Genomic DNA, 15,150 nt, shown 5'->3' on the forward strand with positions numbered 1-15,150 from the left:
CAAATTTGATATATGAATTTACAGCCCGCAGAATCGTTTTGATGTTTACAACGGTGTATCTGTACCGTTGTATGTACACTAGATGCAGGCTGCAGAATTGGGATATAATATTTTTATTGCTGACATAGAGCTACAAACTGGATTCTTGACCCGTCGTAGTTCCTTAGTGACTTTGACAGTGCGATGGTAAGCACGAGGGCGTCATGTCAAATCCCGGCCCTGGCGAGCCCATTTCCATGGCGGGCGAAGTGCCAAAACGCCCATGAACCGTGGATTCGGTGCACGTTATTCAAGCCTAGGTAGTCAAATTTAAGCCGGAGTCCCCCACTACGGCGTGTCTCATAATAGCATCGCGGTTTTGGCACGTAAAACACCAGAAATTAACTTCAGCTCCTCTAAAATTTCCAATGTTTAAGATATTTTCTTTGGTCTGATGGTCCAAACATAAATTCCCTTTTGCAATCAATCGATTGTAAGTTTTGATTTTAAATGCAACAAACGTCATCAAAGTTGTTGAAACGTGGTTGCTGAAAAAGACGGGTTCTGCGTTTTTGTGAATTTAAAAAAGAGCTCCCGAGATATCGCTGCTTCTAAAGTGGTTGTTTTCGTGTGTTCATCAAACTTTTATTGCGATAATAATTATGTCGAAACTCCAGGGAAATTTCTGCCATCATTGTCACAGTGAGGTTCCATGCGATATCACAAGTTATCGCACCTGCCATCGTTGTCACAGTGAGGTTCCGTACAATATTACAAGTAATCGCACCAGGTGCGATAACTTGTGATATCGCACGGAACCTCATGGTGACAACGATGTCAGAAATTCCCCTGGAGTGTCGACATAATTGCTATCGCAATAAACGTTTGATGAAAACGAGAGTGCAACCACTTGAGAAGCAGCGATATCTCAGGAGCTCTTACACGAGGTGCGATAACTTATGATGGAAGATAATACTCTGGTACAAGAGTATGAATCCCCCATTTGAATGACTTCAATCAGAGGGCTTGGATACATTCACTTTGGAAACTGCAGACACACATTACGAAGAACGAAAACCATTTGCGTAGTATTAGATCAGCAAATATGTGGTAGTGCCTATCAGTGCTTTCATCTTGCGAAATTTTCATGTACCCATAAACGGGGGATCATTTAACCCGTCAAATATGCTATTTTTATTGCAATTATGTTGACACTCCTGGATAATTTCCACCAACGTCATCGCCATCGACGTCAGCGTCGCCGTGAGGTGCCACATAGAAATCAAGCGCGCCAAGATCGCTGCCACGCACCGCATGCGGTAGGTGCGATGTAAATCGTGGGAGCTTGAACCGTGGTGAACGGTGGCTTGACGCGGGGTGTGCTCTCGCATGCAAAGGGGAGGGGGGGAGGAGGGACATGAGCGCGCGATAGGAGGAAGGGGCGCAACCAACTTAGCACGCATTCCACCGGCCACTGCGGCGGCGTCTGCGCATGGCGCGGCTGGGCGCGGCCGTGGGTGCCATCACTTGAAGATAATTGCTGTAGCGCGAGTAACAACAACAGACGCAGTAGGTGCAAGCAATGGAATGGTTTATTGAAGATAGCGTGGCTGCTTTTATTCTGTACGAATCAGTTGGTGCATGCGCACTTCGTGATGCGATAGGCGGGCTTGCAATGACGCGATACCGCACTTCCTCCCCCTTAGAAGACTAGCCTGTCGGGTGGTCTCCTTGTGCGCGTAGAACGCCTAGGAAGTCCTAACCTCGCCGGTACACTTGAGGTTGCTTCACTGGAAGCCTGGGATGTACCAAGTGATCCGTATGACGATGGTTCAGCGTCTTCCACTGCAGAGGGTTGATTACTCTCTGTGACTTGGTTGTCTCCAGGTTGAGTTTCGTAGTATTCTTGCTTTATTTCATCCGCTGCGAGTTGTTACCGCAGTTGGTCTACGCGACGGCGCTGCACCCCTCCTGTAGTGTCCACCGTGACCATACGCCTACCTCTTGTTGGCGTCACCCGGCCAGGTAACCATCTCTGGCAAGCCTGATTGCACTCCCGCTACTAAACAGGCGCTCCCGGTGAAAAGACTTGTGGCAACGGCGCCGGGGGTCTGCTCACCGTGGGATCCCGTGCCACCTCTTCCTCTCAAAATTGTGCACTTAGGTGGGTCCTGGGTTGAAAACCCAGCAACATCTCCACGGGCTACTTGCCATCTCAAGTCAGTGTTGCCCTGTAGCGTAGCAATAACTTGGAAATACGACTGAGCAGACTTCCATCCTTATTTTTCTTGACACCTTCCTTAACGGTGCGCACTGCACGCTCCGCCAATCCGTTTGACTGCGGATGGTATGGAGCGGAAGTAACATGACACATATGGTTATCTTTGAAAGAAACCTCTCAGTCACTGAACTGCTAAACTGTGGTCCATTGTCGGATACGACTGCATGGGACAGACGAAAACGCGCGAAGATCCCTCGCAGTACTTCGACTGTAGTTTCTGCACTTGCCGTTTTAAGAGGTACTGCCTCTATCCATTTCGCTTCCGCATCTACCACCACCAAGATCATGTGACCTTCCACTGACCCTGCATAGTCGATATGCAGGCGAGACCAACGTTTGTTGGTTTTCGACCAGCTTGAAGGGACCTGTACCGCTGGCATGGGCCAACATTGCACGCATCGCTGGCAGCTTTGCACCAGCTTGTCTATGTCGTGGTCCAATCCGGGGTACCAAAACATCGTAAGGGCCAGGAGCTTCATTGCAGTCATGCCTGGGTGGGTGTCGTGAAGTTCTCTCAGAAAAAGTGCCCGCACGGTCTCGGGCAAAATTACGCGATGACCCCAGTATATTAGTCCTTTACTCACAGTGAGTTCGTATCTGCGGGTGAAGTACAGCTGAAGTCACTGTTGCTCCGGCCCCAGCTGGTTTGGCCAACCACAAAAGATCCACGTCTTCACCTGTGGGAGTAGCATGTCCTCGCTCGTGCTGTCTGCCAATTGTTCTGCGCGTAGAGAAAAATCTGTCAAAGCTTGCGCATGTAGCACATATTCGACGGGATCATCTTCACCAGGGTGCCCCTGCTCCGGCAGCGGCAAACGGCTCAAAGCATCGGCATTCGCGTGTAATGGTCCTTTCGTGAATTCTATGTCATACTGATACGCTGATAGAAGGAGCGCCCAACGCTGTATCCTGGCCGCCGCCATCTGCGGAATTGGTTTCTCGGGATGGAACAGCCCTGTCAGCGGATTGTGATCCGTTATCAGACAAAATTTATTGCCGAAAAGATAGTCTCTGAACCTTGTCACACCGAAAACTAGGGTTAGCGCTTTCTTTTCCAGTTGCGAGTAATTTCGCTCAGCCGGCCTCAAGGTTCTAGAGCGAAAAGCTATCGGATAGTCTTCGCCGTTGATGGGACAGCACTGCGCCCAAGCCGACCGATGAGGCTTCGCATTCCAGTCGAAGGGGTTTTCGCGGGTCATAGTGGACGAGAAATTTAGACTTGCCTAAGGCACTCTTTGCTTCTCTAAATGCTCTGTCTTGAGACGGCCCCCATTGCCACAACACCCCCTTTGCCAGCAAGCGATATAAGGGAGCCAGCGTCGTTGACAAGTTGGGCAAGAATTTAGCATAATAGTAACCAAGCCCAAGAACGATTTCAGCTGGCTTACCTATGTTGGCTTCGGCGTGGTCAGTACCGCCTCGAGGTTATCCTGCAGAGGATGAAGACCTTTGGCTTGGCGTCGATGCGGTGCACCAGAAACAACACTTGTGCTTCCCTAAACCGGCACTTGGCTTTGTTCAACTTCAGGTTGTGTTCACGAAGCCACTGAAACACCTGCCGCAGTACCGATGTGTCGTTTTCCTTTTCCGCCACAATGATGTCGTCGAGGTACACTTGAACATTCGGCAAACCTTGCAAAATGGATTCCATGCGTCGCTGGAACAAGGCGGGGGCTGAAGCAACTTCAAATGCTAGGCGATTGTAGCAGTAAATGCCCCGGTATGTGTTGAGCACCACCGTCTTTCTAGCTTCGTCGTCCAGCGGCAGCTGATTGTACGCGTTGCGTAGGTCCAGAGTGCTGAAGACATCGCCCCCCGAAAGCGCCGCAGATATGTCTTCAACTTTGGGCAGGGGATACTGTTCCAAGTGAGACGCCGGATTGACAGTTAACTTGAAGTCGCCACACAATCGTATATCGCCGTTCTTTTTTGTTGCCGGAACCACCGGTGTTGCCCAATCTGAAATGCTTATCGGCGAAAGCACTCCGTCTTGCACAAGACGGTCGATCTCGACCGAAACTTTGGAGCGCATGGCATAAGGCACTGTACATGCCTTACAGAAACGTGGGCGGGCTTTCATCGAGCAGAGGCGTCAGCTTGTTATCCCGAAGAACATTTACACTTGAGGTGGTTCTAGTGTCCCAGAAGGACACACCCACCTTGCGGAAGGCCTCTATCGTGTTCCGGCCGCACAGCAGTGGCCCGTTACATGCCACCACGATTAGCGTATTTGTCACAACAGTCGATCCAGACTCAACCCTCATGGTTATCTCGCCGAAAACTGGCAATTGCCCGAGCAAGCATGTTAAGCGGAGCGCCGTTTTTTCCAGTGCCGGCCACCATTTGCGATGTTTCTTAAATACGTTCTTCGGTATGACGCTGACCGGAGAACCCGTGTCTAGAGTCATTCGAAATTTCCGGCCCTGCCATGTCAACTCTTCCTCGAGAGGCTTCAACGTAGCTCTGTCGGCGGAGCTGTGAGCATCAAGAGCAAACTACATTTCTTCTTCGTTCTCACCTTCCATTTCCTCGCCGGCAAAGGCACCACGTTCTCGAGGGCGGCCACTGCTGAAAACCTTCGCCACGTGGCCTTTCCTGCCGCAATGGTGGCACTTAGTGTTTAGATGACGGCACATGTGTATTGTGTGAGGGCCGCCGCAAAGCTCGCATGAATGGTTGTTCTTTGCAGTATTCCACTTCGTCCAGGGTCGTCGTCCTCGCTACGACTGTACAACATTGATGCTCGTTCCCGTAGTCACTGGGTCTGCTTCGCGCATGTCATGTACGTCGCCTAGCGCCTTCTCTGAAGCTATGGCAAGTTCTTCTGCTTCCTCAAAAGTTAGCTTGTTCCGCGTTAATAGGCAGCGTCGTGCGTCGTCGTCCCTGATTCCGCATACTGTACGGTCTCGCAGCATACGCTGCCGCGAGTTGCCGAAGTTGCAACTTTCCGCCAGTCTCCGAAGGTCGGCAATGTATTACCGAACGCTCTCTCCGTCCCATTGTTTGCGCATGATGAATGAGAAACTCCTCGATATTTCTTTCACTTGAGGATTGTAATGTTCCTCGAGGTATTCAACGACTTCATCGTAAGTTTGGCTCTTAACCGACACGGTTGGAAGGCGTCCTTGCAACATGCGCACAACATTATCGCTCAATGAGGACACCAGCAGAGCTCAGCGTTTGACCGCGTCGGTAATTCCATCCTCATCATCATCATCATCATCATCATCGTCATCAGCCTGGTTACGCCCACTGCTGCGCAAAGGCCTCTCCCATACTTCTCCAACAACCCCGGTCATGTACTAATTGTGGCCATGTCGTCCCTGCAGACTTCTTAATCTCATCCGCCCACCTAACTTTCTGCCGCCGCCTGCTACGCTTCCTTTCCCTTAGAATCCAGTCCGTAAGCCTTGATGACTATCGGTTACCTTCCCTCCACATTACATGTCCTGCCCATGCCCATTTCTTTTTCTTGATTTAAACTAAGATGTCTTTAGCTCGCGTTTGTTCCCTCACCCAATCTGCTATTTTCTTATCCCTTAACGTTACACCTATCATTCTTGTTTCGATAGCTCGTTGCGTCGTCCTCAATTTGAGTAGAACCCTTTTCGTAAGCCTCCAGGTTTCTGCCCCGTAGGTGAGTACTGGTAAGACAGCAATTATATCCTTCTCTCTTGAGGCATAATGGGAACCTGCTGTTCATGATCTGAGAATGCCTGCCAAACGCACCCCAGCCCATTCTTATTCTTCTGATTATTTCCGTCTCATGATCCGGATCCGCCGTCACTACCTGCCCTAAGTAGATGTATTCCCTTACCACTTCCAGTGCCTCACTACCTATTGTAAATTGCTGTTCTCGTCCGAGAATGTTAAACATTACTTTAGTTTTCTGCATATTAATTTTAAGACCCACTCTTCTGCTTTGCCTCTCCAGGTCACTGAGCATGCATTGCAATTGGTACCCTGAGTTACTAAGCAAGGCAATATCATCAGCGAATCGCAAGTTACTAAGGTATTCTCCATTAACTTTTATCCCCAATTCTTCCCAATTCAGGTATCTGAATACATCTGAATACCTCCTGTAAGTACGCTGTGAATAGCATTGGAGAGATCGTCTCTCCCTACCTGACGCCTTTCTTTATTGAAAATTTGTTGCTTTCTTTATGGAGGACTACGGTGCCTGTGCAGCCGCTATAGATATCTTTCAGTATATTTACATATGGCTCGTCTACACCCTGGTTCCGTAATGCCTCCATGACTGCTGAGGTTTCGACAGAATCAAATGCTTTCTGGTAATCAATGAACGCTATATATGAGGGTTGGTTATATTCCGCGCATTTCTCTATCACCTGATTGATAGTGTGAATATGGTCTATTGTTGAGTAGCCTTTACGGAATCCTGCCTGGTCCTTTGCTTGACAGAAGTCTAAGGTGTTCCTGATTCTATTTGCGATTACCTTAGTAAATAGTTTGCAGACAACTGACAGTAAGCTGATCGGTCTATAATTTTTCAAGTCTTTGGCGTCCCCTTTCTTATGGATTAGAAATACGTTAGCGTTCTTCCAAGATTCCGATACGCTCGAGGTCATGAGGCATTGTGTATACAGGGTGGCCAGTTTCTCTAGAACAATCTGTCCACCATCCTTCAACAAATCTGCTGTTTCCTGATCCTCCCCAGCTACCTTCCCCATTTGCATATCTCCCAAGGCTTTCTTTACTTCTTCCGGCGTTACCTGTGGGATTTTGAATTCCTCTAGACTATTTCCTCTTCCATTATCGTCGTGGGTGCCACTGGTACTGTGTAAATCTCTCTACAACTCTTGAGCCACTTGAACTATCTCATCCATATTAGTAATGATTTTGCCGGCTTTGTCTATTAACGCATACATCTGATTCGTGCCAATTTCTAGTTTCTTCTTCACTGCTTTTATGCTTCCTCCGTTCCTGAGAACATGTTCAATTCTATCCATATTATACTTGCTTATGTCAGCTGTCTTACGCTTGTTGATTAACTTCGAAAGTTCTGCCAGTTCTATTCAAGCTGTAGGGTTAGAAGCTTTCATACATTGGCGTTTCGTGATCAGATCTTTCGTCTCCCGCGATAGCTTACTGGTATCCTGTCTAACGGAGTTACCACCGACTTCTATTGCGCACACCTTAATGATGCCCATAATATTGTCGTTAATTGCTTCAACACTAAGGTCCTCTTCCTGAGTTAAAGCCGAATACCTGTACTATAGCTTGATCCGGAATTCCTCTAGTTTTCCTCTTACCGCTAACTCATTGATTGGCGTCCTGTGTACGAGTTTCTTCCGTTCCCTCCTAGTCAAGGCTAATTCGAGTTCTTACCATCCTATGGTCACTGCAGCGTACCTTGCCGAGCACGTCTACATCTTGTATGATGCCAGGGTTCGCGCAGAGTATGAAGTCGATCTCATTTCTATTCTCACCATTCGGGCTCCTCCACGTCCACTTTCGGCTAACCCGCTTGCGGAAAAAGGTATTCATTATCCGCATAGTGTTCTGTTCTGCAAACTCTATTAATAACTCTCCTCTGCTATTCCTAGAGCCTATGCCATATTCCCCCACTGACTTGTCTCCAGCCTGCTTCTTGCGTACCCTGGCATTGAAGTCGCCCATCAGTATAGTGCATATTGTTATGACTTTACCCATCGCTGATTCCACGCCTTCATAAAAGGTTTCGACTTCCTGGTCATCATGACTGTATGTAGGGGCATAGACTTGTACTACCTACAATTTGTACCTCTTATTAGGTTTCAGAACAAGACCTGCCACCCTCTCGTTAATGCTATAGAATTCCTGTATGTTACCAGCTATTTCCTTATTAATCAGGAATCCGACTCCTAGTTCTCGTCTCTCCGCTAAGCCCCGGTAGCTCAGTACGTGCCCGCTTTTTAGCACTCTATATGCTTCTTTCGTCCTCCTAACCTCACTGAGCCCTATTATATCCCATTTACTACCCTCTAATTCCTCCAATAACACTGCTAGACTCGCCTCACTAGATAACGTTTCAACGTTAAACGTTGCCAGGGTTAGATTCCAATGGCGGCCTGTCCGGAGCCAGGTCTTCTTAGCACCCTCTGCTGCGCCACAGATCTGACCGCCGCCGTGGTCAATTGCTTCGCGGCTGCTGGGGACTGAGGGCCGGGGTTTGATTGTTGTATTCATATAGGAGGTTCCCTCCTATATTCCCGTTCCCTCGTCAGGTCTAGGCTAATTCGAGTTCTTACCACCCTGTGGTCACTGCAGCACACCTTGCCGAGCACTTCCACATCTTGTATGATGCCAGCGTTAGCGCAGAGTATGAAGTCTATTTCATTTCTAGTCTCGCCGTTCGGGCTCCTCCACGTCCACTTTCGGCTATCCCGCTTGCGGAAGGAGGTATTCATTATCCGCATATTATTCGGTTCTGCAAACTCCCCTAATAACTCTCCCCTGTTATTCCTAGTGCCTATGGCATATTCCCCCACTGCCTTGTCTCCAGCCTGCTTCTTGCCTACCTTGGCATTGAAGTCGCCCATCAGTATAGTGTATTTTGTTTCGACTTTACCCATCGCCGATTTCACATCTTCATAGAAGCTTTCTTCCTGGTCATCATGACTGGACGTAGGGGCGTAGACCTGTACAACCTTCATTTTGTACCTCTTATTAAGTTTCACAACAAAACCTGCCACCCTCTCGTTAATGCTATATAATTCCTGTATGTTTCCAGCTATATTTTTATTAATCAGGAATCCGACACCTAGTTCTCGTCTCTTCGCTAAGCTCTGGTAGCACAGGACGTGCCCGCTTTTTAGTACTGTATATGCTTCTTTTGGCGTCCTAACTTCACTGTGCCCTATTATATCCCATTTGCTGCCCTCTAATTAGAGGGCAGCCGGATACGCTGGCCTGCAAATCTCTCAATAAACTCCTTATATCTATGTGTCTACGAAAAAATAAATTGAGCTAAATATATTGTTCGGGCTATCTGACAAGTCTTCAGTGTTTCCAGGTCGTATTAGATTATGTTCACACTGCGCTCGTCATTCACTCACATACTCAAGATTCCTAAGCCGATCTATTACCGAGGTTATAGGCTGCAACAAGCAATGATGATATTAATTGCTACAGAATGCAGAGCTGTCGACACATGTTTGGAATATGTTCGGTGATATGACTACTGAACTTGAACTAATTTGCTTTCAACGACGTTCGCTTCTAGGTGTAAGATCGGCAGAAATACCGAGTGACTCTTCTGTCTCTCGCAGGTACACCTATCACATGCCAACCGACGGAAACTGGGGCGGGCGTCTTCCTGACGGCTCCTGGGGTGGACAAGTTGGCCTGGTGGTCCGCAACGTCAGTGGAGTGAAGCGATATGCATTTTTGCGTTGGATTTGGCGTTGCACCCGTCTTTATCAGCACTTGTGCACAACACAGAGAACCTACTCAGTCTACATGATGATATTTTATACGATGTAGTGCCGTGCTCAATAGGAAATGCAACACAGGAACGCCTGACTCACAGGGATCCAAGCATGCACGGCAGGGCCACACATGAAAGATTGGTTACCTATCCCATTTAGTTATCTGTAGCATCCTCCGTTGTTACACATAGACTTTATGTAATCTTATAGAAGTGCAATATGATTTCGTTCTTGACTGCCATGGCCTAGTAATGTTAAACAATTCTTCTTGCTAGAATAGTTTTGGAAGTATAATGTACTGCTAGCAATTTAGTTTGTAACTACCGCACTCAACTAATTTGATAATGTGCTTGATAATCATACGAAAAAAGTGGTAGGCCTGGAGCACTCTACTGACTGTGAATAAGTTATCTGTTTACCGGTAGCCGAAAACTTGCTATCTTGTCATAGCCTGTATGAAAGTTTAAATAAACGAGGTAATCATTGTTACTAAGCAAACAAACCCAAGGCACTAACAATGAATAGTGCTTAAGCTCAGTCGATACCTCTCAGAATGTAAAACACCATATGACAATGTATACAAAGAAAAGCTTCGCACAGCGAGCTGCTCAACGATTGCAAGAAAGTGATGAGGTGGGGTCACCAATGACCATGGATCCCTGCTCTGTCTACGCTATCGGTTGCCTGTGATCCAGGACGTTATCGATGGTGCCAACGCAAGTGCCATTTAATAAGTGCTTAAGTAATAATATTCCGTAATTACGGGACCGAGTCCCCAGTGATTGAACCGCGTCCACAAAACAGTGAGGGTCTTCAGCCAGTAGTAATTAGGATTTATTCTTCTTCTACTAATGGCAGTGGCTAAGCGCGAATACGTTTGTCATTTTTCTTCACCTCATCCGTGCGTTGATCAATTTTTTTACTGTGCCAGTAGCACCCCTCCTAGCACCGAGGAGTCATAGGTATAACATCGAATCAGAAGTACAGCACTGATAACTGTACGCAAAGATTAGTGGGAAGAATATAAGGGTCCTGCTGAATAGCCTCGTAGTAAACTTGAGTTGAAGTTTACACTTTAACCTTTTCAAGTTACTACTGATTATATTTATCCAGAAGAAGTCACCTGCACGCGGATTGAGCGAAAAAGTATTCAGTTATGCCGTTTGAACACGCTTAACAGGGGAGCTGTTAAGGTATTAGTTCCGCAGTGGGGCGTTACCAGAAAACTCAGCCTAGCAACCACCTGCGAGAGCACCGAGCCACGTAACCTCCTCGCACCCCACGCACGTAGGGGGGGTCGTGACGTCACAGGCGACGTCACTGTCGCCGCGTCGGCTCGAAACAGCCGACGCGGCGACAGGCCTCTCACCTCCTCTACTCCGTGCGTACGTGCTTGCTGCCCTGAGAGGACCGAAGAACGTCCTGACGCCCGAAGAAGAAGCGGCTTACTAGGATGAACACCGTACTGCCAAGCGAGAAGCGATGCGTCGCCGCCGAGCTGATCCGATACACCGCGCCGAAGCTGCGGCTGAGCAAAGGCAACGCCGAGTCAAGCATCCCGAGTTTCAGTCCAGGGAACGCGAGAGTCGGCGCCTGAACACTTGATGTCGCATAGAAAGCAATCCCGGCCTGCGATTGCGCGAAAATTTCTAGCGTCATGCCCTCCTAGACAACAACTTCGCAAAACCTAGCATAACCTCGCAATAGCTTGAAACAGCTTAGCCAAGCCTAATAGCAACTTAGAAAAAACCTAGCCTAACCTCGCAAAACGTACAAACAACTTAGGCAAGCCACGTAAAAGCTAGGTGATCACAAGCTCCACTGTTCACTCCAGCCTTGCAACACTAGTGCAAGCTGGGCACGTTTTTTTTTCTTAATAATCCTAGCCCGGTGACAGGTTTCAGACACCCAGTAAGAAAACACATTTCTGCTTCATAATCAGCATTGTTTAATGCATATTACTTCTTAATATGAAGTTCCCTGAATATTGACCCTAATCTTTTCAAATGGATTGAATGTTTCTTGACTAACCGCTCTCAGTTTGTATGAGCTAACGACTCGTTATCATCGCCATGTGCCGTAACATCTGGTGTTCCCCGAGGTTCTGTTTTGGGTCCTGTACTCTTTCCAATTTATATTAACAATCTTCCGATTGGAATTAACTCTTCCCTTAAGCCTTTTGCTGATGACTGACTTCTTTTTCCTACAATAAATGACCCTACCGATAGTTGCGCCCTTCACTGTGATCTCGACAACGAATTTAGTTGGTGTGATCGGTGGTTTATGCTTCTAAACCCGTCTAAATGAAAAGTTGTGTCCATCTCACGCCAGTCTAATCCGTCTAAAACGTTCGATTGCAAGATCACAAAAGAATGTCCTATCTTATTAATATCTTGGTGTTCACGTTACTAACAACCTATCCTGACGCATGCACATCGAATATGTCACTAGCAATGCGAACCGTGCCCTTGGCTGCATGCGCAGAAACTTCTCTCAAGCTCCTTCCCATTTGAAGTTACTTTTGCATCAAACACTAATACGGCCTAAACTAGAATATGCATCCTCCATATGGGACCCCGTGCAACTCACTTGAATCGACGCTATAGAATCTGTTCAGAATCGCTAAGTTCGCTTCATCATTTCGAATTATTCTCGCACAGCTAGTGTTTCTTTAACAAACTCAAAACTTGGTCTAACTTATCTTACAGTTCGTAGAAAAATTGCACGGCTTACTGTTTTCCACAGCCTTTTCTTTCATAACCGGACACTAAAATAGGATATTTTTTTCTTCAATCCCATGATATACATAATCACGAGTTGATCATCCGCATGAAGTTGTCATCCCTAGCTGCAAAACAAACATGCTTCTTAATTATTTCTTATCTAAGACTAGGGAAGAGCGGAACCACCTTTCGCCTCTTATTGCCTGCATTGAAGACGCGCCATCCTTCAAGACAGTCATCACCAAGCATATCATTGAACAGGCATCTGCATTATGATTTTTTGCTTTTTGCTGTAGTTCGTTTGTTGTTGTTTATTTTTTTCCCGCCCACCTGCTCTGTAACGCCGCTGATGGCCCTGAGGGTATTGTAATCAATAAATAAGTAAATAAGAAAATAAATAAATACCATCTTTCCAACTCCTAGTTATCTACCACCGGATGTTGATGAACATAGTGCAAAATAGCGTCAGTGACAAGGCTATGCGACTCAGTTTTGGTCGCTATATGAAAACAAGGTCAGCACTCAATCCACGCTGATCGCATCTATCCGGTCATGTTCTCACAGAGGTGATGACGATTCGTATAAAGCGAAGCGGCCTTGTGGTGCGAGCCACGTCTTACTAATGTGAAACATTAGAGTTTTCCAGCTCGGCATGATACGTTATACGTTACTATGATAAACCTTGCTGAGGATACGTTGCGCACACATGTATACATGGCAGACACGCCGCAAAATCCATGTTTTAAAACATCTTGATCGCGTTCCGCTCTAGAGCGTATATGTAAATAATGGTGCACTGAAGAAATAGGCTTTGAAAGCTGAAGTACTGCATAGCCAATACATTAGCATATGTAATGCGAAGGCGCCATACCGTAGATATAAATTAAAACACTTTCGCCGCTACGTAGCATTTCTCGTTTTGCCTAACCGCGCCAAAGCAAAGCATTGATGTCAAGAAGAACTGCGTGTCCTGGGTAATAGCTGTGCTCAGCGTGATATAAGACTAATCGATGGCTGATTGTACCGTTTATTCTTGATGTCACGACGTAAAACAAGCGGCAAGGATGAATTCGGAACGAAGCGGGCGCTCTGACCTCTACTGATGTTCTCACCCAATCACCGTAATCGGCGGCAGCCGCCACTACCACTGCTGTAGCCGACAGTATCCGGCGCTCATGCGATTGGGGTGTGTTACGGTGTGGCGTACGTTTCACGGCGTATCATGTAGAACGCAAAGCTAAAACCGTCTGATATTAGGATCCATCCCCTGGTGCCCGTTGTACCTTCGACCGCGTAGCCTCAGTCGCGACGCGTACGAGAGCAAAGAGGGCGACGTTCTTTGGCGTGCCGGCGCTCCCAAATGTCAAGCAAGCTAGGCGAACATTGAGTGCGCAGAAAACGAGCTTCTATCAATTGATGGCTGTCGATGGCCATGGATGGCCACGGACATCACTGCTTTAGCGTTGGTACTGCTTTGAGGCCAGCTAATCAGCTAAATTAAGAAAAGTTGGCAGGATCTGTTTAAAAAATGCTGCCGCATTTATAGGTTTCACTGGCAGAATTATTGTGAGGCTAGGCAGTGGTGTGGTCGCATATCGGAACCTTAACAAAAAGTCGCTCATCGTTGCGTCTCGGAGCAGCGGAGCCTGCACAAGAAGACTGTACCAAAGACGTGAGAGCTACGCGCGAGTACTGTATTTCAATGAACCTAGAGGTACCATTCTTGAAATGCAAGCCACTATACACGTTTGTGAAACAATCCGCGACGCCGCCAGTATATTCAGTATCCATCATATGTACGAACACCGTGACTATGCAGGAGACACTAAAGTTGCACACCGTAGACCGGACATGTTTTGTGGTTCTGATACAGGAGTGCGACGTGGCTGTGGGGCCCCTGGCGCTGACCCAAGACCGCGTCAGTGCTATGCAGCCGCTACCAGCCTACTTCTACGCAGATGCGAGCCACATGGCCGGCCGTAGAGAAGTATTCTTCAGCGATGTTTTCGGATACATATACGCCTTCGATGAACAGGTAAATGAAGTGATGAAAGCGCTGCTTTGGTCTTCTACTATGGTAGAGTTTAGGACTTCGAAACGAAACCAGAAGGGGTGTTAGCACCAGTCTCGCTAAACGGCCCTGCATCGTCATGATGTTTACCAGATCGTGCAGTATTGCGAAATTAGTGGTTACTTTCTAATCCCCTTCAAGGCAAGCGACGCGTTCATGACGTGTCACTTGCGTTAGACTGGAGGGACGAAGCGTTGCGACAGAAATATTGCCGCTATTGCAAATTTTGCGGCGAAGTGGTGCGGCTAAGGCTCTCGGTGTTTGCTGTGCTCGAGACTCGCAGCCCCGAGAGGTTGCCCAGGGCATTACTCATGGCTTTCTGAAAAACCTCCGGCGCTGAACTCAGCCCAAATGGAAGCCTCAGGAACCGGTACCTGCCAAACGGCGTGCTAAACGTGCAAATGCAGGACGTATAGTCATCTAGAGGTATCATGGTGCATCAGAAATGTTAGAAAAACCGAAATTTCCTAGCCTTTACGTGAACCGGATAAGCTGAAAACCAAACGTGGATTGCAGTTCTGAAGGTAACGCATTGTGACGCTGCTAACGAAGGTAACACATTGTGACGCTTTGAGCGTATTGGTCGGCCAATAGTTTCAGAACTCTCATGGCGAAGCCCACTGTAATGTCTCATATCCAAAAGTACAGAATTAGACATCGGCGTAA

Source organism: Dermacentor variabilis, unplaced genomic scaffold (genome assembly GCF_050947875.1).
Source record: "Dermacentor variabilis isolate Ectoservices unplaced genomic scaffold, ASM5094787v1 scaffold_13, whole genome shotgun sequence".
NCBI lineage: Eukaryota > Metazoa > Arthropoda > Arachnida > Ixodida > Ixodidae > Dermacentor > Dermacentor variabilis.